The sequence below is a fragment of the Kogia breviceps genome, chromosome 15 (assembly GCF_026419965.1).
Source record: "Kogia breviceps isolate mKogBre1 chromosome 15, mKogBre1 haplotype 1, whole genome shotgun sequence".
In the NCBI taxonomy this organism is placed as follows: Eukaryota; Metazoa; Chordata; class Mammalia; order Artiodactyla; family Physeteridae; genus Kogia; species Kogia breviceps.
The window spans coordinates 12,200,510-12,223,782 of NC_081324.1; the positions used below are offsets into that span (position 1 = coordinate 12,200,510).

At 48.9% G+C, this 23,273-nt stretch overlaps 1 protein-coding gene across 7 annotated transcripts in view; it reads left to right on the plus strand.

The window, feature by feature from the left end:
* Window positions 1-23,273, plus strand: part of BCL2 (BCL2 apoptosis regulator) — a 182,674-nt gene that overhangs the window by 143,172 nt on the left and 16,229 nt on the right. For 2 of the 7 annotated variants that reach the window (XR_010836745.1, XR_010836747.1), the window contains exon 3: window positions 20,247-20,444. The exons of 3 other annotated variants lie outside the window; for them this stretch is intronic. The gene's annotated coding sequence lies outside the window, so the exon portion shown is untranslated. Of the gene's footprint in view, window positions 1-20,246; window positions 20,445-21,685; window positions 23,181-23,273 lie in introns of those variants that run through there. 2 more of the 7 variants (XR_010836746.1, XR_010836748.1) reach the window with 2 other exon arrangements.

Genomic DNA, 23,273 nt, shown 5'->3' on the forward strand with positions numbered 1-23,273 from the left:
CTGGTCCAATTAGACCTTCCCTGGGAGTCATCTCTATTTTTTAAACTTGTCTTATAGCTTGTTTGTTATTTGCACTTTCCCCTGGGCTGAGGTCTTTTTTATCCCTTTATTAGATCCAAAGGTCCTCGAAGACAGAGTCTTACCTAATCTTTTCTCCCCATTGGTACCTGGCTCTTGGCATTCAGTAAATGTTTGTTGAGCAGGTGAATGTGAAACACCTGGGCCTGATGCCTTCACCCAAGGAGTAAATTATTCCCGTGGTGTCTTTTCAGGTGTACAGCCCACAGGAATGAGAGAGATTTGGGATCCGAAAGGTCTCCCAGCATCACTGGCCAGTGTGAACGGGGCCATTGAGCAGGGCAGTAGAGGCAGGGGTAGCAGTTGGCCAAGGATGTGGTTGGAGGGTAAAACACAGGTGGTGCCCTGTAGGCTCCCCAGACCCGGAAGGTCTGAGGCTTGGGGCCTGGAAGATGGGGACAAAACTGTCCCCAAACAATGAATATAGAGCCAGAGACATGAAAAGGGACAGCGGCAAGTCCAGGGAGAGGGACAGACGGAGTTATACCAAATACATTCATCCCAACGAGGCGACTCCTCCCAGGGCAGCCCCGAACTCCTGTCTTCTCCCCTGGGTTGTAACTTCCTCACGAGCAGGGCTTAGAGTTTGTTCATCGTGGGATGCTCAGCGCGTCTCAGGGCCTACAAGGGGCCTGGCACGTCGTAGGCTCCCAGGAGTGGTTTTTAACCTGAACTGAGTTGATAAAAGAGGATTTCACAGCCTGTTTTGACAGCCTGTCCAGCGGCTACCAAGGTTTCTATCACCTTGAATATTATGAAGTTCTCTCCTTAAATCTAACTGTGCTTTCCTGACACAGCTTAAGTCCATTTCCTCTCAAATGGCTTAAAATGCATGGGATGATTCTTCAACCATTCAGGAAGAAGGAATGCTGTGTATAAAGCCTGGATTCAATAAAACCAGATTTTTTAAAAAAATAGCTCTTAGCATCTTCTACTACAGACACTGGTCTGGGCAGGGCTTTTTATTTTATTGAATCCAGCTGAATAGCTTGACTACATTCATAACGGGGCTTCATTTCCAACCACTGGCTCACGATCTTTCCCCCTAAAAGCCTTATGGTACTTAAGCAGCTGCTAATATATGAATAATTGCTGGCGGCATCATTTCCTGCTATGATTTGACCACCAGGATGAGGTTGTTCTTCTTGTACCTAATCTGATGTTTTCGAGAATGCCATGTGTGGGCCTGCGTGATCATATTTAACATACAGTAAACAGATCGAACTGCAGCTGTGATTTGGATTGTATTAGGTTTCTTTATGTTGAGAAATTAAGGATTCGGGAAGATGCTATTGGGTCAAGGTTGCCCAGAGGTTTGAACCTGGAATTTCTGCTGACCATGGTCAGTGCCATTCTGCGGGGTCGCCGGGATGCACTGGCAGATTTTATACGCTTCACTTTAAAGATGCTATTTATTTAGCTCCCACGTAGCCGTACTTCTTTTTGAAGTTTCCGTGCAAGATGACATTTAACCATCAGTTCTGTTTACGTTGGACTTGAGTGATGACAGTTTTTAGTATACCTAACCGGGACAAGATAGCCTTGTAGAAGAGGGATACCTAAAACGCACCTCTTGGTAGGAGTACGGCATAAGCACCTAGGAGCACAGCCTGGAGCCACATGACCTGAGCTTGAATCCAGCACTTTCTAACCATGTGGCTTTGGTCCAGTTACCTATTCTGCCTCAGTCTCCTCCTGTGAGAAGTGGGGTTAATAACAGTACCTACTGCATACAGTATGAGGTTCATATGAATTGATGTTTGTCAAATGCTTAAGCCCAAGCTTGAACACAGCGCTCTGTAAAGGCCTCTTATTGCCCATGTCTGTCATTTTGTTGAAAATTCAACAAAATATTCACTCCTCTCCACGTAGCCTCCAACTAGGATGAACAGGAAAGTTTCTCTTTCAGCTGGCACGCAGTCACATTGAACAGAGAACTAGAAGTTTGGTAAGGCCCTGCATACAACACCTTTTTGGCAAAAATAAGAAATGTCTTCTAACTGGGAAGTTCACATTGCCCATTGCTGTGGGGATAAATGGGAATAAGATACGTGATTCCCCTCCCCAAAGAATTTGCAGTCCAACTGGAGAAGCATGACTATCGTATATCAAGTAGCAAAATAAAACTGGGGAGCAGACAAAATGAAATATGGGAGGCGTTCAGGAGACATAGATGCTAAGACAGCTGGAGTGGTCCAGTCAGGCTCCATGGAAGGGTTTCAGGGGGGATGAGCTGAGGCTGAGGACTGGGTGAAGGCTCGGGTGATGGAGGTAACAAGGTGCCACAAGGGGTGGGAGAGATGGAGGGTGGTGATGAAGGGTACTAGGAGGTCGAGGGGAGTGGGTGGGGCTCCGGGGTGGGACCGATTCAGCTCATTGGAGAAGCAGTGAAGACACTCCCAGGCTGTAGCCGCGGATACGTTGCACAGTTAACATAGCACCGGAAAATAAGGTGAGAGAGGCCAGACTATGGAGGTCTTCACAAAGCAGGCAAATGAGTTTTTAGATTTGGTTTAATAGAAAAAAGGAAGTGAGAAGGAGGTAGGAACCACTATCTGGTGCGCTTGGCAGCTGTGTCACCCGACGTCCTTCCTGCAGCAGCAGTGTCCCCAAGCTGGGCCCTGCGCCTTCTCCAGTGGCAGAGGAGTGAAGACAAGCTGGAGAAATTAAAACATTTTAATATACGTGAGTTATCCAGTCCAACCACAACACACCCCAGGACTGTTTTTCTGTGTTAGGAAGTGACGTGCTGGGTGGTTTGGAGGTGGTGAGGGTGCGAGTTCTACTTCTTGACATCTGAACCTCCACTGGAACAGAAAGAGACGCAGTAGTTTTTGTTTAGATGAATCCTCATTGTATGAGATTTTTATGGGTTTTTCTCCGAGCTCCTTGATCATCGACTCATACGAAATACGAAAGAAACGCATTAGCTCGTTTGCCTGCCTCTTTCCTCCACTGGTCTTTTATTTTCTCCTGTTGGAGGCTGTGCTTTGGTTCCTCCTCGTGGGCCCATTCCCGGCTTGCGTAAGGAGCAGGCAGGTCCCCGGCAGCTCGTCTGTATCATCGCTCGGTCTCTGTGAAGTGGAGGGAAAGAAACAGCACGTGGGAGGGGGGAAATCTGTGTTCTAAGAACTGCTTTGGTGTACACATCTATAGATACACTCAGCCAGCACTGTGGGTCACATGGACCGGCTGGTGAAGCTGAGCATGTGAGTCACTTTTAAATTACTCATAGAGAAAGAAATATGTTTCTAAAAGCCAAGCACCGTTGGCTTACGCACGAAGCGGGGGTAGTGAGCAAGCAGCCTCATAAAGCACTCAGGCTTCCGTGACGGCTGGCGTGCACCGTGCATCTGGGGGGAAGAGTGGGTCCTGGGCCTGGGAGCCCTTTGCCGCGTGTTGTATTTGGAGGTGAGACTCTTCCTCAGCGGGAACCCCTGCATTGGGGCGGTGGGTGCTTGGGATCAATTTCCCATTTAGACAGTCTTTCTCTCCCCATCTCACTTTGTAATTGGCACGAGAACTCTTGATTAAGGCCTTCAGTAAGTAACACAGTCTAGTGGTGGAGACCAGGCCATCTAAGCCTGAAATACGGAGATGTCAGTTCAGTGAAAGGTCAGGTAGGGAAGGGCCAAGGAGAAGGAGGTCCAAGAGCCTCATGGAGCACATGATCTTCAGCTGAGTCTTGAAGGGCTTAGTTCCTCGTGAAGGAGAAGGAATTCCATCTCAAGCAAGATGGAGAAACCATCTGAGCAAAAAGCAAGCATAAATGACAAAGACTACACCTTCATTTTATCCGTTGGGAGTCTAAACTTTTTTGACACACGAAAACAGAGAAGACAAGAGAACCATCACCAAGGGAGGCCAAGGCACTGCTTACTAAATTGGTCCAAAGGAGGGATTTCACCAAATGCAAATTGAACAAAGAACAATATGTGTGACTCAAAATATCCGTTATGCTCTTAATGTGAGAGGGTGTGTGGCAGGGAGGTGACCTTTGAAAGGTTTTAAAGTTGTAAACTTCTGTGACCACATTGTTTTGATTGCTGGAAGATTTAAGAAAGGATTACCTCTTGGCACCATCTTGGAAAAGTGATTAACAGAAAAAAAAAAAAAAGAAAGAAACTGCTTCCTATATAATGTTTCGGGACTTTTTTCATTCTGTTTTAGCTTCAAAGATGTACAATTCAAACGTCCGTGAAGTAGCTCTACCTTTCCTGAGAAGACAGAAGTCTAGAGGTGCAGGTGCCCGCTCCATCTGGTCCTCTGCCAGAATTTTGGTTCCCTGGACCCAAAGGAAGCGCATTTGGCCTCGTTTCTCCCCCCAGCCCCACCCCCGCCTTGCCAGGAGGGCGACGTCATCGTAGCAAAGTGGAGCCACTGTCCCTCACCCTGAATGTGTGCCTCTGGGCCAGACATTCACTGAAGGTCTCCTCGGAAATTTGGGAAACAGGAAATGTGAAGAAAATTTCTCATTTGCCTTGGTCATGTGAACTCCTCTTTCGATGTTGCAATAGAATTTTGGAAAGGAGTGCTCTGAGCTGGGTTGAACCCTCCTCATCAGAGAGCCTTTGCTCCTTTGAGAATATGGTCGATTTGACTATCCCGCCTCAACTTCCCTCTTTCTAAACATGTAAACCCTGATGCCTGAAGAACAAAACCAGAAAAGAAACCCACTAGGGTCTTAGTTGCACGGTCAAGTTGCCAGCTGGGCTGCTGAGAGGGGCCCACGTGCTTGTCCCTGAAAAGCCCCTTGGCATTTACTACAAGCTCCCATCCCTGCCGACGTGTCTGTGCAGGCTCACGCAGCATCTTCGGAACCTTCACAACCTGTGTTTGCAGTAGATGATTGATGATGAGGCTTGCTTCCCACACATTTGGCTCTGATAATCTCCACGCTAAAACATTCAGATGCAAATAATTTTAAAACAAAGTGGCTTCGAGGGATCTTTCTGGGAGGATGGAAAAGGCTCCATATCTTGAGAGGGGAGTGGGTTCCAGGGGTATTTGCTTTTGTCAAAATTCATCACACTGTACACACACACACACTGTTCGTTTTGCTCTCTGTAAATTAAACCCCCATGAACGTCGTGAGCTTGGGAAAAAACTAAAAGTGACTCTGTTGAAGGGATTTAGAAACGTTAAGAGTCAGCCGGTAGAAACTAAGAAATATTCGTGGGCAGCCCCCCCATCCGCCCTACCGCCGTCCGGGAAGTCTCTGCAAGGTGAGCGGGTTGGGCCCAGCTTGTAGAAACTGCAGCTGGTTCTATGCCTGCGTCTGTGTTTTCATATGTGGTGTTTTATCTTGATGTCCATTTTTGTTTGGCTTATTTCCCTGTTTAATTGGATTTTTTTTTTCTATTTCCTGAATATGACTCCCCCATAGTCCCAAATATCCCAGGCCCTATAAAAAGTGAAGGCCCAATAAATGTCCACCCATCCCCTGAGATGCAGTGCTTCCCCGTGCTCTGGAACATTCTACTGAAATTAGCCAGTGCATGTTGGCCTTAAATGCATACGTAAAAATGGAAAGTGAAAGGAGAAACATCCCTACTTGCACTAGTTTTCAGAAAATTCCCAGTTATGTCTGTTTCTAAAAAAAAAAAAGAAAATCCATTTCAGAACTTTTACTTTGGAAAAACTATTTTTGCCCCATAAGAAAAATAAAGCATGTGCTCAGTAAGTAGTGCTATTTATTTTAAAGTAAGAAAACAGGGTTCATGATTCTTTCAGAATGTGGGTGAATGGGGGCAGACCTTTCCTTTGCTTTCTCTCCCTCTTTCCTCCTCTTCATGGCCACTCAGAAGAACAGGTGTGGAAATTCCCGCAAGTGTAAACTGTGACCGTTTACACGTTTGTTTACGGAGTTTCATGATTTTTTTTTTTTTTTTAAAGTCAGTCTTTCTGTCATCATCTCATCTTGAAACTAGAGAGGAAGGGAATGGAAGAGCAAATTGCTAATATCAGAGGCTTCTGGAAATTCCCCTTTTATGGTACATGAGTCTTTCTTAAGAATAGTTCTCTTTCAGTTGTGTTTTTGCAATTTTGGCGAAAATCACTTGCTCGGCCCTACGTCTGGTTTGCTTAAGCCTGATCCCAGCTCTCTTAGAGCAGAGGCTGGAGAAGGCAGTAGGAAGGATAACTTGATTTTTCACTGCTTGGGAGAAAAAGAGCCTGACTGAGATACTTTTTTTTTTTTAAGTAGATAACGTGAGTATAAATCGATAGTCACACAATTTTAAATAATTAATTTCTCCAGTCTCTTTTATACACTGATGAATCTCACGTCAACTAATGACTCACCAATGCCTGAATGGTATAAAACACTCCTGGCATTTTGTGTGTTAATGGATACCCTTCAGTTCCAGTTTCACCCTGGCCGAATGGAAGCTGACCGACCTGTTTTCAAGTCAGTACAATACAAGGTGATTCTCCGGCAAAAAAGCTTTTTTCCCACACTGCTTCAGAGGATGCCTTCTTGAAGATGGATGTAGGCCTTGGATCCTGGGGCTGGGACAGGCTTCTGTCCGATGTGCCCGCAGGCGGAAGGGCCCCCGGAGGAAGGCAGATCTCACCGCAGCTTTGGGGACAAGCTGGCAGGCTGCCTGGGGGGCTCGGAGGGCCCGGCGCAGACTGAGGCCTGGAATGTGGGAGAGCGTGTGACAGCCAGTCCCAAGGCCGGCCTAGAGGGACTATGCTAATTAGCGAGATGCCTGCTAGGGCCGGGTCACTGGGCGGCCAGGTAAACAGTATTGGGTTATCTCTGCGTTGGCAGAGCGGGGCAGTGGCTCAGTGCCTTCGCTGCTGAGTTGCTCTTGGCAGTTACTTATTAATTGCACCTCAAGGCACCGCTAGCGCTAGGTTAGACAAGAAAAATACTCCTCCAGGAACCCTCCGCCTTTCTCACTCCCCCAGCATCCTTCCCATCCACTTCTGCAGCGTGGGAACCACTGGGGACCTCCTACCTGGGCACTTGTCTGGGGACAACTAGCTTCCCAGGCCTCCGGGGGCCACAGCCTGTTCCCACCCCAATCACAGGAACCCTAGACTCTAGGCCAGGTGAGTTTAGACCCAGTCGGAGCTTTTCTTATGAAATGTCTTGACTTCTGAGTTTCTTTTTCTTGCTACCTTGAGCCCTGAATATGTTTGTTTTCTTTCTAATTTTGGCTTTTGAAAAAAAGAAAAAAGAATGTTTGGTAGAGTGTAAAAGTTTTCTCATATCCAGATTGGAAACTCCCCGGTCACCCTGAAACCGGGCAGGTGCCTCTTTGTCTCTCTGTCAATAAGCAGTGCGTGCTTGGCCTGGACAACCTCTGATGACCACGGTGGGCCCCGGCCCGTCTTGGTATTCGAGGAGGGCCGAGCCGCCCTGAGTCAGAAGCCGGACCTGCCTCTTGCTCTTCTTTTTTTTTCGATCTTCTGAGAGAGACCACATAGCGTTCTCTTCATGGTATTTTGATGACATATGATGTATACGCCCAGGTGTGACCTTTACACCGTGCATGGCCTTACAATGATAATAAGTGACAGAAGATAAAGCCAGCTGGAGTTCAAGGTTAAAGCCAAAAGCAGCTAATACTAATTTTCACTGAAAACGGGGTAAGAAATCGGGAGACCAGCACTCGCAGAGCCCTTTGGGGTTATGAAGTCCACTGATTGGCGGGTCCTGAGCAGAACAGGAGAGGGGCTCCCCAAACCAGGACCTGGAAAGGGATTCCCTGGCCTTGTTTCTGTTTCTGAGTGGCGGCCGGACGGGTAGGTGGACATGTGGCATCCTTGTAGCACTCAGGAGGGCTGGATGGCGAGATGCAAGGGGAAGCACGGCTCTGGGCCCTCGGGTACGAGGGCCAACGCTCTAAGGCAGGGCTTCGCGAGACAGGGCGCACTGGCAAGGTCTGGAGACGTTTCTGTTGTCCCAACTAGGCGGGGGTTTCCACTGGAATCTAGTGGGTGGAGGCCAGGGGTTCTGCTGGACATTCGACGATGCCCTCTCCCAACAGAGACATATCTGGGATGGTCTAAGTCCCCAAGCCTAGTCATATTCTATAAATTGAAAACACTGGGCCGAGGTGAATGGGAAAAGTCATTTGCAATTTTCCCCACAGGGGACAATCCCTCTCTGCTGCCGGATGGGGCTTGGTGTTAACTCTGGCTTCCTTCACCTCTTTGTGTGCGCCGCCCCCCTCCCCACCCGCGCTCCGTCTTCTGCCCCCTCAGCCTTTTTTTTTTTTCCCCCCTTCAACAAACTTGATGAATATTAACTGGGACATTCAGGGCCCAGTTAGCTTAGCTTCTGGTCTTACTTGGGGAATACCCTCAGGCAAGACAGGCAGTGAGACCAGGAGGCCCAAGAATGCTAAGTGCACTTTCCCCGGTCACACCAGGGTCCTGGGAGACCCGGGTGACGAACCTCCGACCTGCACAGAGAAAATGGGGAGAGGGGAGCGAGGGCAGGAGAGAGAGGCTATGACAAGCACTCCGGGGACAGAAAGGAGGAGAGGCCCCGGTGGACCCTGACAGGCCTGCCCCCTTCGCCACCTCCACGGCCTGCCCCCGTGTCTCCCCTGCCCTCCCGGGGCTTGCCCTTCTCTCCCTGCCTCTCAGCCACCGTCCTCCCCTTCCCTCTCCCCACCAACAGGGGGCAGCAGACGGCAGCAGACAGAGCCCACCAGCCACAACCCCCGTCTCTGAGCCCTCCCCTCGCCTGGACTCCAGGGCGCCCTGAGGCTTCCATCCCGGCACGTTGGGTCTGCGAGACCCTCCTCTTCCCCCCGCGTCTCTCCTCACCCTCAACGCCCCGAGACGCCCCTCCCGGCTCTGTGCGTGGCCCGGCCCACGCCAACCTGGCTAGGGGCTGTGGTCGGCTTCATGACACATCTGGTAGTACCGACTCGCAGTCTGCTTTCTCAGCCTTTCCAGCGAGGAGCTTGTGCCCCTTCAAGTTGAGCATCCGCCCCTTGAGGCAGGAGCTATACTCTGCCCCCGCTGTTGCCCCACGAACCTCAGGGTCTGTGCCCAGTTCTGCCGATGCAAGGAGAGGGCGCTGACGTCTGCCTCCTGCCCACGGCGCCCCCTCCGAGGGACCCTTGGCGAACGTCATCTCACGGCATTCTCACCCCAGCCCTTGAGGCCGATGCTGCCATCCCCTCATTTTTTATAGATGAATAAACTGAGGCTCAAAGGGATTAGACATCTCTGCCCAGGTCTTAAAGCTATGTTGTCGCAGACTCGGAAATCCATCTCAAGACTCTTAGACTCTACCACACACTACGCTGCTGTTTCAACTCCAGACGGTCCTGAGACTCTTACAATGTGTCATGAGTCCATCTTCCTGGAGCATGGCACCATCTTTTTGGATTGTGTTGTTTAAATCATTTGGATTTCAATTTATTTACTTCTTCATCCCACAAATGCTTACTCAGCTTTTACCCGCGGTGCCAGGCACCATGAGAATCTGGAAGACGAAGATGACGCAGGCCCTGCCGTCGAGGAGAGGAAGCAGACGCGTAGTGGAGAGCAGAGCAGAGCAGAGCAGAGATGGTTAGGATGAGAAACGGGTGTGGTGGGGAGGTGATGGGGCTTGGTCAAGAAAGGCTTCGCAGAAGAGGTGGTGTTTCAGCAGAGTCTTGAGAGGCACCAGGATGTGGTGTGAGCCGGGGTCAGCCGGAGCGATGAGGTTTCAGGCTGATGCTGCCAGTAGCACGGGGAGTGGAAGGCAGGAGGTGGGCATATGGGGAGAGGTGGGTCCGGAGGCCTAGGTCAGAGCCAGTTCACCCTGGGGCCAGTGGGAAAGCACTCGGGGCATTGGAATGAGAGAGAAGGATGCAACTGCTCTGTTGTTTAAGAGGAAGCCCCCGGAAGCAGTGCCAAGGGCAGGCTGGAGGGACAAGGGGAGGTCGGGAGATCAGGAGCGATGCAGAGGGCCTGAGGGTTCTGGCAGCACGGGCCTAGGAAGAGGAGACATCCATACGGCAGAGGTGGCAGTGACGGCGTATGGGTGGCGAGGGAAGAGGAGGAAGTTGAGGACCATGTCTGGGTTTCCAGCTGGGTGGCAGGCTGTCAGGGGAGCTGACTGGGCTTTTAGAGACAGATTTGGGGAAAGCTGAATGAGCTCCCTTTGGGGCTGTGTTGAGTTTGAAGTACCTGAGTTACATGTGGATATATTTGATTCTAAATTAGGGTTGAAGGCTCATTAAGAGATTTGGGAACCAACAGCCTAAAAGCCCCTTAGCAAGGTTGGAGCTGAAGTCAGGAAGGGTGTGAGGTCTCTACGCCTTGGGGAGGTATGTAGCCATTTCCATAAATCTGTGTGGAATAGTGTTGCATTATCTTTGTCCATAAACTAAACTTTGTCCCTAAACTCCAATAGCCCAGAGTTGGAAGGTTCAGGTATGTGATGAATAAGTGATTTTCATCCTTTCTGTGCACCGTTAAGAGTTCATGAATATCTCCAGCATCTGCATTCAGGCTTCCCCTTTCCAGGGCCATACCTGATTTTTAAATATTATTGTCTTATGGAAGGTTCTTCTCCCCTTGACTGTGTCAGCTGTCCATCTCCCTCTGGACCTGCCATTGGCTTTTTGAAGTAGCCGGCTCTCATAGAATATTCCAGACGGGGACCTCATGGTTTAGTACAAGGTCAGAGGTTCTTTCTCTTGGGTTGGAAATCCCTTCCTGATGAGGACAGGCTGGCCCTTCCGCACCGAGGTCGTGAAGGAATAGCTTCCGCTTACTCCAGAACTCTTCCAGGCTTGAATCTGATAGCTCAAAAGTATTGAGTCTGGTTTGAGTTGTCTTTTCAAGAACTTTCCTTGACTAATGATGTAAGTAAGTAAGATCCTCAAATCAAAAACTACAAATCCTGCAAAAAGAACTCTACCAGCTTCAAGCTTTTCACACTGCTATTTTCATATTTGCATTTCCTTTCACCTCCCAGAAAGGAAAGGGAAATTGAGATCTCTGACAGTTAAATGGAAAGATGTGAGGGGTGGAAGGGAATCACAGTGACTGATGCAGTCCCTGCGCTAAACGCCTCACGGAAGTCATTTATTCTCATGACAGCTCGAGAACTATTTTCTGTATTTTATGAACTAAGACATGGAGGCTCAGAGAGGTTGAAGACCTCATCTACCGACTTAGATTTAAGCATATTCCAGGGAAAAAAGGGAGAACAACGAACTCCTCCAGCTCACTGACATAGCTGGGAATGTGCAGAGCTGAGGTTCCAACCCAGGTCTGTCTTATTCTAATGTTCGTGCCACATCCCCTCCATCACGCTGCCTTCTGAAGGGGTGGGAGTGGAGGGGCAGAATCAGAGGCCAAGTGAAATGGTTTTTCAGGTGACAGAGCGCGGCAGGCAGTGGATCTCCGTGCGAGCAAACTGGATGCCAGTTCTGAGCTGAGGCTATATGGGTTTGCTGGCCTCTTGTATCCACTGCAGAAGGAGCCATGGTCAGATACATAGGTAGAAAATACCAAAACTGAAGACATGGTGAGGGGTTATCCCTTGACTATCCACCATCCTGATACAATGGGTATCTTACAGTTTCACCAAACCCACGTAATTATATCTTCCAATAAGAAAGCAGGTGCTGACAGTAGGCATGTGAGTTGTTATTATCTTTTTGCCTCCCAGGAACACTTTTTGCACTTTATTCTTTAACAGTAAGAACATTTAGGATGTTGCTTGGTTAGGTTGACAAAAGCTGATACACAAATGCTAGGAGGTTAAAGAAGAGATTTGGTCATTGTAATCCCTTCTGCCTTCATGTGACTTGACAGTAAAATCTCAGGCTTTTGGACTAACTTTGGGGAAGGTTTTGACAAATTAATGATAAAATCTCTAATTTTAGAATTTCTTGAAAGAGGTATGTTTTTAAATTTTCAAATACCCAGAATTGGGCACACAACGTGTTGTCAAGTGGCAGCTCTGTTTAGCAAGTAGTGACCACATCAAAACAGCAGGCTCAGTCTGGTGTGCTCTGTTTCTGCGCCCATGGCCCTTATATCGCTTTGCTGTCAAATGCGTGTTTTTAAAAATCTTGAACACTGTTTTCTCTTAGTTAGATAAACAAAGTCCTTGATGGCTATTTATAACTGTTCGTGAGTGAGTCTCCCCTAAGCTCTGCAAAGCAGTTTGAACACGAAGGGGATGTTTTGCAGGTTAGCTGTGGAGTAAAGACCATGTGTTTTGATCAGTCTGTCTCCCACCCAAGCCCCTACTTGAAGTTCTGAATTCGTATTTCTCAGATTGTTGTCTGAAGCTGTGCGGCCAGCTGCTGTAGATTACATCCGCAGGGAGCAGCTCCTGAGCCGCCTCCTTTCTGTGTAGGAGGAGCCCAGCCTTGAGAATTCGCCGATGGGCCCATTTTACTCTGTTTTCTAGCTCGTTCATCCAAGGGCTCAAGGCACCACTGAACACCTTCATATCACAGAGAGCCAGTGTTTGAGGGGCATTTGGTTTCAACTTGCTTGTGTGTGAACATTGATATTTACAATCATGCTGATCTCTAAGGCACTCAAATCACATTAAGAGCTTTAGCTAAGGCTGCCAAGGAAATGAGCGCGTATCCACATGGCTGGGAAGGATGAGACATTGGGTTGGGCCTACAGCAATGGAATAGGCTCCGACGTTCATTTCAGTGATCTTTTCCTTGAGATTTTGTTTGGAAGAAGCCACGCAGCCAGGCGTTCCTCGTGTGCACGAGTCCCCTCCCCCTCCAGCTTGTGCTGTCACTCTCACCCTGGCCCCTCACTCACTACCGGCCACCTTGCCTGCATGAACTGAGCCCCCCGTTATATCTTGCTGGGAGCCCTGCTCAAGGCCCATGTGTCTGTGCCCTCCCCTCTGCCACCTAGGGCCTTGCTTCTTGTCTCACTCCCTCTTGGCTTCCCACATAAACTGGACTCCAACGAGAGAGAGACAGAGGACTGGCGATTGTCTCTGGAGGCCACCCCAGAATTGAGGTCATGCTAGCCCAAGAGCTGATGCCCAGTGAATGATGCAGGACAGACTGACGGTTAGTCTGGCAGGGGGTGGTTTGGTGTGGTGGGAGGGGATGAGCCACGGCGGGGAGGTAGCTTAGGGTCACTACAGACACCGTCGCGGTGGGGAAGGGAATTTTGGTGGAAAGTCTGAACAGGTTAATTTGACCCATCTCTTAGGCTAATTTGTAGAAAATGCACAAGAAGGAGGAAAATTCCCTTTGAGCAATGAGAGAGGTGAAAGCGAAGCAGGGAATGTCCCTTATTGCATTACAGAAGAGGAAACCCAGACGACTTCTCAAGGAGTTTACTGAAGCTACCATGAGAGCTCGGTGTAGTCAGGATGAAAGAGGCCCGTTTGCCTTCTCGGTGGACGTGTGGCTTAGGACTCTTTGAAGAGTGTTGCTTGTCAAATTGGAAGAACATGACAGGAGTCGCCCAGTGGAGGTTGGAGAATTCATCTCCATTCTCGCAATCTGGATAACTCCTTCCTAAGCAGTAAATGTTATGCCAGATTCCAACATTCCTAGAATGTTTACTGCCAGAAGTTCTCCAAAACGTTGTTCACTAAGCTTCAGCGTTTTTAGGACTCCCCATCTAAGTCTACCTCTTTCTCCCTACATGGAGACTGTTGGTGTATTAGCCTAAAGCAGCTCACTAGAAGGCTGAGAAGAGTCTGGCTCTAGAATTTGTGCCAGGCTGTGGGAGTTCAGGAAAGGCTCAGTCATGGCAGTTTCACAGCATAGGGAGACTATGCCTTGGGAGAAGATAGATGCGAGGCAAAGACAAATGCTAAGAGAAAGTGGGAGGATGGCAGATTAAGAGGGATAAAGGAAGAAAAAAAAGAGCAGATATACGTAGCAATAAAAGAAGAAAAATCATTACAATGTGCAATGGACAGAACAGTGACTTTTCTGTTTTTCTTTGGGCCCTCCTAGACCCACCACTATTGCTAGAAGGTGAGAGCAGAGCGCTTTCTGTGGAATCCACTCTTGAAAAGGAGAGAACCCTTAGGAATCTTTCTTCCAGATCTCCCTGTCTTCCATTTTCAGGCTGACTCAAGCAAAGTGGAGAAAAATCACATCTGGACAAAGGAAACTTATTTCCTCAAATCTAAAAGACTTATGTCAAGAGAACCCTTACTGTGGAGAGCCATAGCGTTAAACACTGAATTTGATTCCAACTAATAATTAGATAAAGGGTTAGAAATCAATATTATGTGCGCCGTCTCCTTCCTTTCTCACTGTTAACCCTCAGCCAGGCCACTGTAATAATAGTGTTATTTTTCATGCCTGAAAGGAAAATCAGAGACTCCATCAAGAAAAGCCTTTTAAAGGAAGGCTGTGTTATTGCAATATTATTTGGACTCTCCCTCTGAATATATGAATGATTCCAATTTCTCTTAATATGGGTTGAAGGTGGTGAATTAAATCTCTCTGGGTTAGAGAAGCAACTTAGAAACAAGTCAAAGGCCCCTAATGTCAGCCAACATTTATGTTATAAATGAGCCTGATTTTTTTTCCTCATAATTTTTACTTTTTCTTAGAGGCAGAGCTGTTATAAATAAGCAAGTCATGGCTGTATTCAACTTATGACATCTTGACTCTTTGCAAGCGCGTTTAGCTGGGAGTCGTAACTTTGTTCAGGGAGGCCGTGTGAGAGAGTGGAAGGGCAAGATGCTTTATGTCAGGATTCTGGGTCTGAGTCCTGGTTCCGCCATCAGTTAACTATGTGTCCTTGGAAAAGTTACCTATTCTTGGTCATCTGTAAAGTGAGGGTGACAAGAGTCATGACTTATCTATGGCTTGTTGGGAGGATCAAACCAGTTGGTAGATATGGAAGAATTTTATCAACTGCACTGTGCCCCGTGCATATTTGTTTCCATTTTCTTAAAAAATGAATTTATTTATTTTATTTTATTTATTTTTCGCTGCATTGGGTCTGCATTGCTGTGCATGGGCTTTCTCCAGTTGCGGCAATCAGGGGGCTACTCTTTGTTCTGGTGCATGGGCTTCCCATTGCAGTGGCTTCTCCTTGCAGAGCACGGACTCTAGGCACACGGGCTTCAGCAGTTGTGGCTTGCGGGCTCTAGAGCGCAGGCTCAGTAGTTGCGGCGCATGGGCTCAGTTACTCTGCATCATGTGGGATCCCCCTGGACCGGAGCTCGAACCCATGTCCCCTGCATTGGCAGGCGGATTCTTAACCACCGCGCCACCAGGAAAGCCCTCGTTTCCATTTTTAATAGGTACCGTTATATTAATGGGAAAGAGACAGTTATGGTTTCATCCTCAATATACATTTGCTCTTTATTTAATAACACTCTTTGTGTCCTACTGTGTTTCAGCTAGCAAACCAGAGACCAGGAGGATTCCATTGCCACCTCCTAGAATCACATTGCAATGGTGTGAGGTTTACTCCTTATCCAGTGCCAAATGATAATTTTTGGCCTTTAAAAATAAAGAGAAAAGGCCAAGAGCCAGAAAGATTAAGGATTAAGTTAATTTTTAAAATAACAAATCTTTCTGTATATTCTCTTCTCCTTTATATGGTGCTGGTAATTTTTAAAATTAGAATTTCCTTTGGGCATTTCATACTAAAAATGATGACGTTCCCTGTCCCTTGTAATTGCATTTCTTTTGATTTTCTTTTATTATGACTTGCATATCACTGACAATTTTCCCCTGGCATGTTAAAAGTATACATCATCCAGCTAAAAGGAAAAAATACTGTCTTAAGAAAAATGGAAAAGACAGAGAAAGTGGAGATTCCTCTCTTTTGGTTCCAAATAAGACAGAGTCTTCATTCCTTACTCTTCATACATGCCAAGGTTGATGTCATGGAACCAAACCAGTTTTGAGTTATCTGAAGTGAAAAAAAAAAAGCAGTTCAACAATCTTCTGGATTGAGAAACAAATTTTCTACAGCCTGATAACCCAAAAATGACTTGAAGGCATTTTCTCTGTAACTTCTTGGGTCGGGGGTGGAGGGTGGGGAGACATTCTGGGAAAGACTTAAGGAGGAGAATTTCAGTTCAAGGGATGCTCTGGGAGATCCAAGAAGCGCTGGAGGGGCCACAAAGGAATAACATGGTAACCTTGAGTACCATAGGGATCTATAATCCACAGAAGAGGGATGAAAAAAGTCCGTATGATTCCTTTGGTTGATGTATTAACATATCATTGGGGCTTCCCTGGTGGCGCAGTGGTTGAGAGTCCGCCTGCCGATGCAGGGGACGTGAGTTCGTGCCCCAGTCCGGGAAGATCCCACGTGCCGCGGAGCGGCTGGGCCCATGAGCCGTGGCCGCTGAGCCTGCGCATCTGGAGCCCATGCTCCGCAATGGGAGAGGCCACAGCAGTGAGAGGCCTGCGTACCGGAAAAAAAAAAAATGTTATATATATATATATATATATATATATATATATATATATATATATATATATATATATATATATATATCATTGAAAGTTACCACAGATGAATGTTATTTATGAGTGATAAGCAGGATACATCCAGGGAAGGTGTCTGTTAGTTTCTCACAAAATCATCTTCGCGTTATTGAAATACAGCTTTCATTCCGTTTGCACTGCAGTCCTAAATCTCTGTTGCATGGAGTCCTAAGCAGGAATGGATAGTGGGAACTTTAGGAACCGTGTCCGGGAGCCTCATTTCTGGTGCCTTGAAGGTCTGGGTGCTTGTTTCTGTTGACGCCTAGAATAGCAGGCACATCCCTAGCTTCCCTGTTAGGGCTGTGGCTTCCAGTTTCTTCCACTGTAACCAGCTGTAGGATTCAGGCCTCCATGGCACCCAGACTAGATGGAATGGCGACTCTGGGACTTTTCATGAGAACGAAGAAGGCCCTAGTGGACTGTTTCTCCCAGTCCGCCAATTATGTAACCCATTTCCTCCCTGCTTTTGAGGCACAAACACAAAACAGAGTCCCTGAATCTACAAGTTATGAACTTTAGGACCCAAAAGGGCCTTCAGAGGACAGGTGGGGGCTTTCTCTTCCTGTCACAAATGAGGACCTTGAAACCTGGAGAGGTGACTCCCTTGGTGGCAAGGAGGAGGGCCTGAGCCTGGGGTAGCTGACGCTCAGACCCCATAGCTTTGCCCACTGTGTGGGTTGTCATGACAACAAGGATGGTGTGATGGGCTTCTGAGCCAAGGCACAGCTCTGCTCAGACTCTTGTCTTTGAAAGGGTGTGCTCCCCTGTCCAACATTGAAACTTGGGATTTCTTACTTTCTTACCAAAGGCCTTGTGGACTTGATGGCAGTGAAATTATATATTTTTTAATGGACATGATTGATGTAGAACATTATACTCGTTGCATGTGTACAGCAGTGATTATGTATATATTGCAAAATGATCACCACGATGTCTATTAACAATTCATCCATCACCACACAGAGTTATAACTTTTTTCAAGTGATGAGAACTTTTAAGATCTACTCTTTTAGCAACTTTCAAATACACTATACAGTACTATTAACTATAGTCACCATGGTGTACGTTACATCCCAGGACTTATTTTATATCTGGAAGTTTGTATAAAAGGTCTTGTAGACATGATGGCAGTGACATTACAACTTTTAACATTTAAAATGACCCTTAAGGGCTTCCCTGGTGGCGCAGTGGTTAAGAATCCTCCTGCCAATGCAGGGGACACGGGTTCAAGCCTTGCTCTGGCAAGATCCTACATGCCGTGGAGCAACTAAGCCCGTGAGCCACAGCTACTGAGCCTGCGCTCTAGAGCCCGTGAGCCACAACGACTGAGCCCAAGTGCCACAGCTACTGAAGCCCACGCGCCTAGAGCCTGTGCTCCGCAACGAGAGAAGCCACCGCAATGAGAAGCCCGCGCACCGCCACGAAGAGTAGCCCCCCGCTCGCACCGCAAATAGAGAAAAGCCTGCGCGCAGCAACAGACCCAACGCAGCCAAAAATAAATAAATACAAATGAATAAGTTTAAAAAAAAATAAAAAATAAAATAAAATAAAATGACCCTTAATAAAATGACCTCTTCCAACTGATGTACCAGGTAGTAAAACTTACCTAATCGAATCTTTAAGTCATGAACCGTGAACTTATGCCCGGGGGTCAGATATCCCTGAAAAACCCTCCAGGTGTGAGTGGAATAACCTTAATATTCTTTTTTTCCAGTTTTGGGGGTTGTTTTAATAGGTGAGGATTACCTCAGAAGACATTTAAGTGATGTTTCAGGTTCAAACGGAAATGAAAAGCTCGTAAAATTGTAAGACAAGAATTTCAAGAATTTGACAGAGGTGAAAACTCACAAAGAAAATATGCAATTGGACGTTTTCGTTCTGCCCATTTATCCTACTCAAATCCCTGTCCAGTTGCCCCAGCACTACCCAGCCGGCATTTAACCCTGCAGGGGTTAACAGATTCCAGCCGGGATCTCAGTCCCCGCGTCCTGTCCAGCTGCCATGGCCCTAGGGCAACAAAGATGCCTCGCCTCGTCCTGCGCCATCTCCTGCTTCAGGCCCACTGGTGCCCATGACCGGCGTCGTTCCACCAGGTCATTCCGTGGAAGGCCCCATGCGGCCCTTCCCGTGGCTGCAGAGACCTCACCAAACAGCCCACGTGCAGCCCTCTACACATCCGAGAGTGTGGGGCCTCACCGTCTCCCAGGAAACTCGGAGCAGGCGTGTCCCAGAGAAGGGCAGACCAAGGGAGACCAGGAACCAAAACATTTGAACTAAGAAATGAACCTCAGCCGATAAAAAAAATGCAAGACAAGGAGAGAACAGCAAAGCCACACAAAAGACCAAGGCAAAGGAGAAAAACAGAAAGGGGACTTTGGGGGAAAGGGCTCTGGGATGGAAGGGTGGTGGTCCTGCCTGGGTTGGTGGAGTCAGGCAGCCAGGTGGTGAGGCTCCGAGGACGAGCTCAGGCCCAGCATCTCTAGCACCTGTCCCTCGCGCCCCACTGGTGGGACGTCAGGCCCTGTGTGCTCAGGGGTGCTGAGCTCAGAGCCACCGCGTCTACAAGCAACTCCTCCTCCACTTTGCCCATCTTTAGCTTGGTGTGTTAGAGGCCTTGCCCTGAACATATGCTCTCTCAGCTGCAACTCCTGAAACATTAGAAAAAAAAAAAAAAAGCCATTCTGACTAAGTTTGGCCTGACTGTGGCGATCACAAACTCACCTCGCAAGCTTCCAGCTTTCCAGAAACAAACTGAACATGAAAGGATGAAATACCCAGCGAGCAGGTGGGTTTTGTAAATAAAAAGCTCTGTGGGGAGGTTCCTAGGGATTTAAAGGCCTCTGGCTTTGTTAAGTTCTGAACAATGTCCAAGTTGAAGTCAGCAGAGAAAACTGTTAGTGGTCGTGAGATGGAGTGGGTGATGCCTGGATCACACAAGAGCTCTCGGGCAGGGTCTGGACCACATGGCTGGCTCTCCTTGCCTCTCTCTCCGCCCGAGACCGGGGTCAGGGGAGCGCTGCTGGAGACACTTTGATTCAGCAGGAACCCTTGAGCAGAGCCCTTGGAAGGGTCGAAATCCACTCCCCACCATGGAGGCTCTGGAGTCTCCTATCTTAACATCCTAAATAGGCTTCTAGCTGGATTTGTTTTTGTGACGCAAGGAAACGTTCTCCCTCACCTTCCAGATGTCCCGGTGAAGCAGCACCATACGTAGGAGGGCTTTTCCCGAACACTGTGGAAGGAGTTTCTCCTTTGGGGTTCACATCTCTGTCTACATGTCATTTTTAAATACTCTTGAGGTGACATGTGCCGGAGCAGCCACCAAGGCCAAACCACACAGTGAGGGATTCCAGAAAGCCGCACGCGTTCCTGGGGGATCCAGACCGCAGAGAAGCTGGGCTGCTGGGGGGCTTGGGACCTGTGTGTGCTCCCTGATCACGGGGGCTTCTTCCCTCCACTTGGCCGCACCTGCACACACAAGCCTGTCCGCCACGGTGTGGCCCCGACCCCGACCTGAATCCCTTGCCCTGAAACACCAGCACCTCTTTTCTCCTCTTATGCAAGTCCTTCAGGCTGGGCTCCTGTCTAACTTTGTCCCCTCCAGCCCATCTTAAAGACTGTTGACGGCTTTATCGAGCCTTCCCTGTCCCCCCCTTCAGGACTTTCTGTTTAACCTCTCTGACTTACTGCTTGTCTCCTCAAAGCCTGGACCTCCTACTTCTTTTCTGTCTCCAACAGGAGAATCAAAGTGAGTTGAAAAAGCTCATAACCAGGAGGTGCACAGTTCAAGCTGCAGCTGTGTGACCTTGGGCAAGTCGTGTAACCTCTCTGAGCCCAGTTTCTTCTGTGTAATATCGCTTATGAGAGCCGCCTCATGGGGGTTGGCACACAGTTCTCTCTCCTCATCTCGGAAGTAGACACTAAAGAAGTACTTGGGTAAGTGGTTTGACTGTGGATGGATTGCTTGCTTCAGATGTGTCCGAAGGAGAGATCAAAGTGAGAGGAACCAGGGACGTACTCGTGAAAAAGCCCCACGTGGTGCCACCAAGAGCCGTGCAAAGTGTGTGAGCGTGCGCCGAATTTATTGTGAAAAGCATGTTGCATGTGGATCCAAGGTTCATGCGCTTGGCCAAGGGGTTCCCTCGGTGGAAATAACAATTTGTTAGAACTGAAGTCCCATCGGAAGTTTCGCCAGCCCGAACTTGAACTTCTCCTTATGACCTTAGGGGTGAGCAGTGTTTCCAGTGGGACATTGCCATCTCTGAGTCACCCCACTGGGAGAGTGTTTGCCGGGTCCTTGATTGGAGGCGCTGTCTTGGGTTGGAGGAGTGCACTGTCATACAGACGCCGCGGTCCCCCACGTTTTCTCTGGGCGCTGAGCGCAGTGCTGGGCACCGAGCAGGTGCCGGCTGCATGCCTGCATCCCGGAGATCAGCTGCAGCTGCCCTGCTCCAAGGCATTAGTGACAGGAGGAGCTGTGAGGCCTGGCACGTGAACGGGGCACTGGCGGCTGACCTGCTGGGGCCACCTGGGGGTCCTGGGCTGGCCCTTCGCCAAGGAGGAGTCCAGGGCGTGGTTCGGAGCCCATCCTAGGTCCAGCCAGCAGATGCCCAAGCGCCTCTGCGGGTGGGTCCCACGGGCTCCGCGTGGCCAGCTGCATGTTGTGTCTGAGCACGTGACGGGAGTGCCGGTGGCCTTGAAAGTGGAGCTCCAAGGGCGTGGCCTGCCCCTCTCAGTGCCAACGGCCCTGACGGGCCTGTTCAGGGTGCACACGTCATATTGCTACCTTGTTGGTGTCCACAGCAGGCTTTGCTTCACTGTGAGCGGCGTCCCTGTGTGGAGTCAGCAGTCCCCTGGAGGCTGTGCTGAGGGAAGATCCAGGGCTGCTTTCAGGATCTCTGTCTCCCACTGTGAGTCTCTGTGCCTGTCTCTGTCTCTCTGTATGTCTCTCTCTGCCCCCATCTCCCTCTCTCTCTGTAACTGTGTCTGTCTTGCGGTCTCTGTGACTGTCTCTATCTCTGTCTCTGTCTTTCTCTGTGTATATGTCAGTCTCCTTCTCTCTCTGTCTCTGTGTGCCTGTCGCTGTCTCCCTCTATCTTTCTCTGTTTCTGTCTCTTTCTCTGTTTGTCTCTGCTCTCTGTGTTTGTATATAAGGTCCTGAATCGTTCTGGCAACAGGGAGCACACACCGTCAGATGTCCTTCACCGTGAGCATCTATTTAGACGAGTGGCTGCCCCGGCGTATCTGGAGTCCTGTAATGAGCCAGAATCCAGAACCACAGCGCTGACCTTGCCCGGGTTTGTACATCTCAGCAATAACAGCTGCTGCTGTGAGCGTCTCCTTTGCGTCTTCCTTGTGATGGAGAGGTCTGCTGTCTCCCCTGGACGCGGGAAGACTGTCTGATGCGTAAGGAAGAGGGCTGTCGAAGAGCCAGGCAGTGCACGTTGAAATGCATCTGTTTTTATTCCCATTGAGTCTTTCCACGTGAACTGAACTCAATCATAAACTACAAAGTGAAAGCAGATTTTTCGTGCACACCCATATGGAGCCGACTGAGCAAGGTCAGCGCCACGCCCGCCCCTCTCCCCAGGCGTGGAGGGCAGGCTCGCTGCTCTCTTACTGAGAGGTGGACGGATCCGTGGGGTGCGGGAGAGGCTTCTCTCACGGGCCGCTTGGGGATCGCCTTGTGATTCTCACCATCGCACAGTGACTCACGGAGCTGCAGAACCGGGGAGCTGGGAACAAGGGCACGGCTTGTTATATCCCGAGGTGCTTTTCAGCGGGATGCTGGCTAGCATCCTGGGAGGTTTAAGCAGAGCTGGCGACTCACTTGCTGCAGACTGAGAACACCAGGACCAGCAGCATCGCGGAGGGCGGGCTGGGGGCAGATGAGGTCCTGGACAGATGTTGAAGCCTGTCATCAAGGCAACGGCCAGTGTGGTGTGGAGCTTCCAGAAAAGATGCCTGTGCTGACTTCTTAACCGGCCCTGAAAGCAAGCGTCAGAGCAGGCACGGCTGGAGGCTGGCGGAGCCCCGCTCAGGATGGCACCCGCCCAACTCACTCTGCTTTGCTCTTCTCACTCTGACGCACCCCCTTCAGGTCTGAGGCCACTTTCAGCAAGTTCCTATTAGGAAATGCGGGTTCTTTGTACTCTGCACCACCACCATCCTCAGTCAACACTTGCTGATTTAAACAAGTGAGGATCAGACATTCGGCCCTCGACTCTGGTCCTCCACGACTGATAAATGAAGGACCCTCTTTCACCCCCTGTCCCCCAGCAGCAGTGTCCTGATGACAGCATTTAGGCCAAGCTGAAGAACTCAGCAAGCATCTGCTTTCAGTTCCCATTTTCGTTATATGAATTAACTTTTGCAGTGTGGCAGGGAGAGGGGGAGATGGGGAGAGGGGTAGGTGCCTTGGCCATGCCCTGCGTTCACAGACCACGTGGCAGGCACAGCCCAGACAGCGACCTCCGGGGAGCGCAGGTGCTAACCTGCTGCCAAGCGCACGGGGGTGAAGTTCATGCTCACATGCAGGTAGGCCTGGACACCGACGAGGGGGCCACACCTGTGAGCAAGGGTTATAGAACAGGTGAACTCTTCTGTCCAATTCCGCATGGCATAAAAATAGTTTAGTGCCCTTCTTCATGTAGTTGTAAAAAATACAATTTTTTAAGCATAATTGATATACCTTAAAATTCAGTTCAAAGTGGTTGACTTACTGGTTTTTGGTTTTTCTATTCATAAGGTTGTACAATCATTACT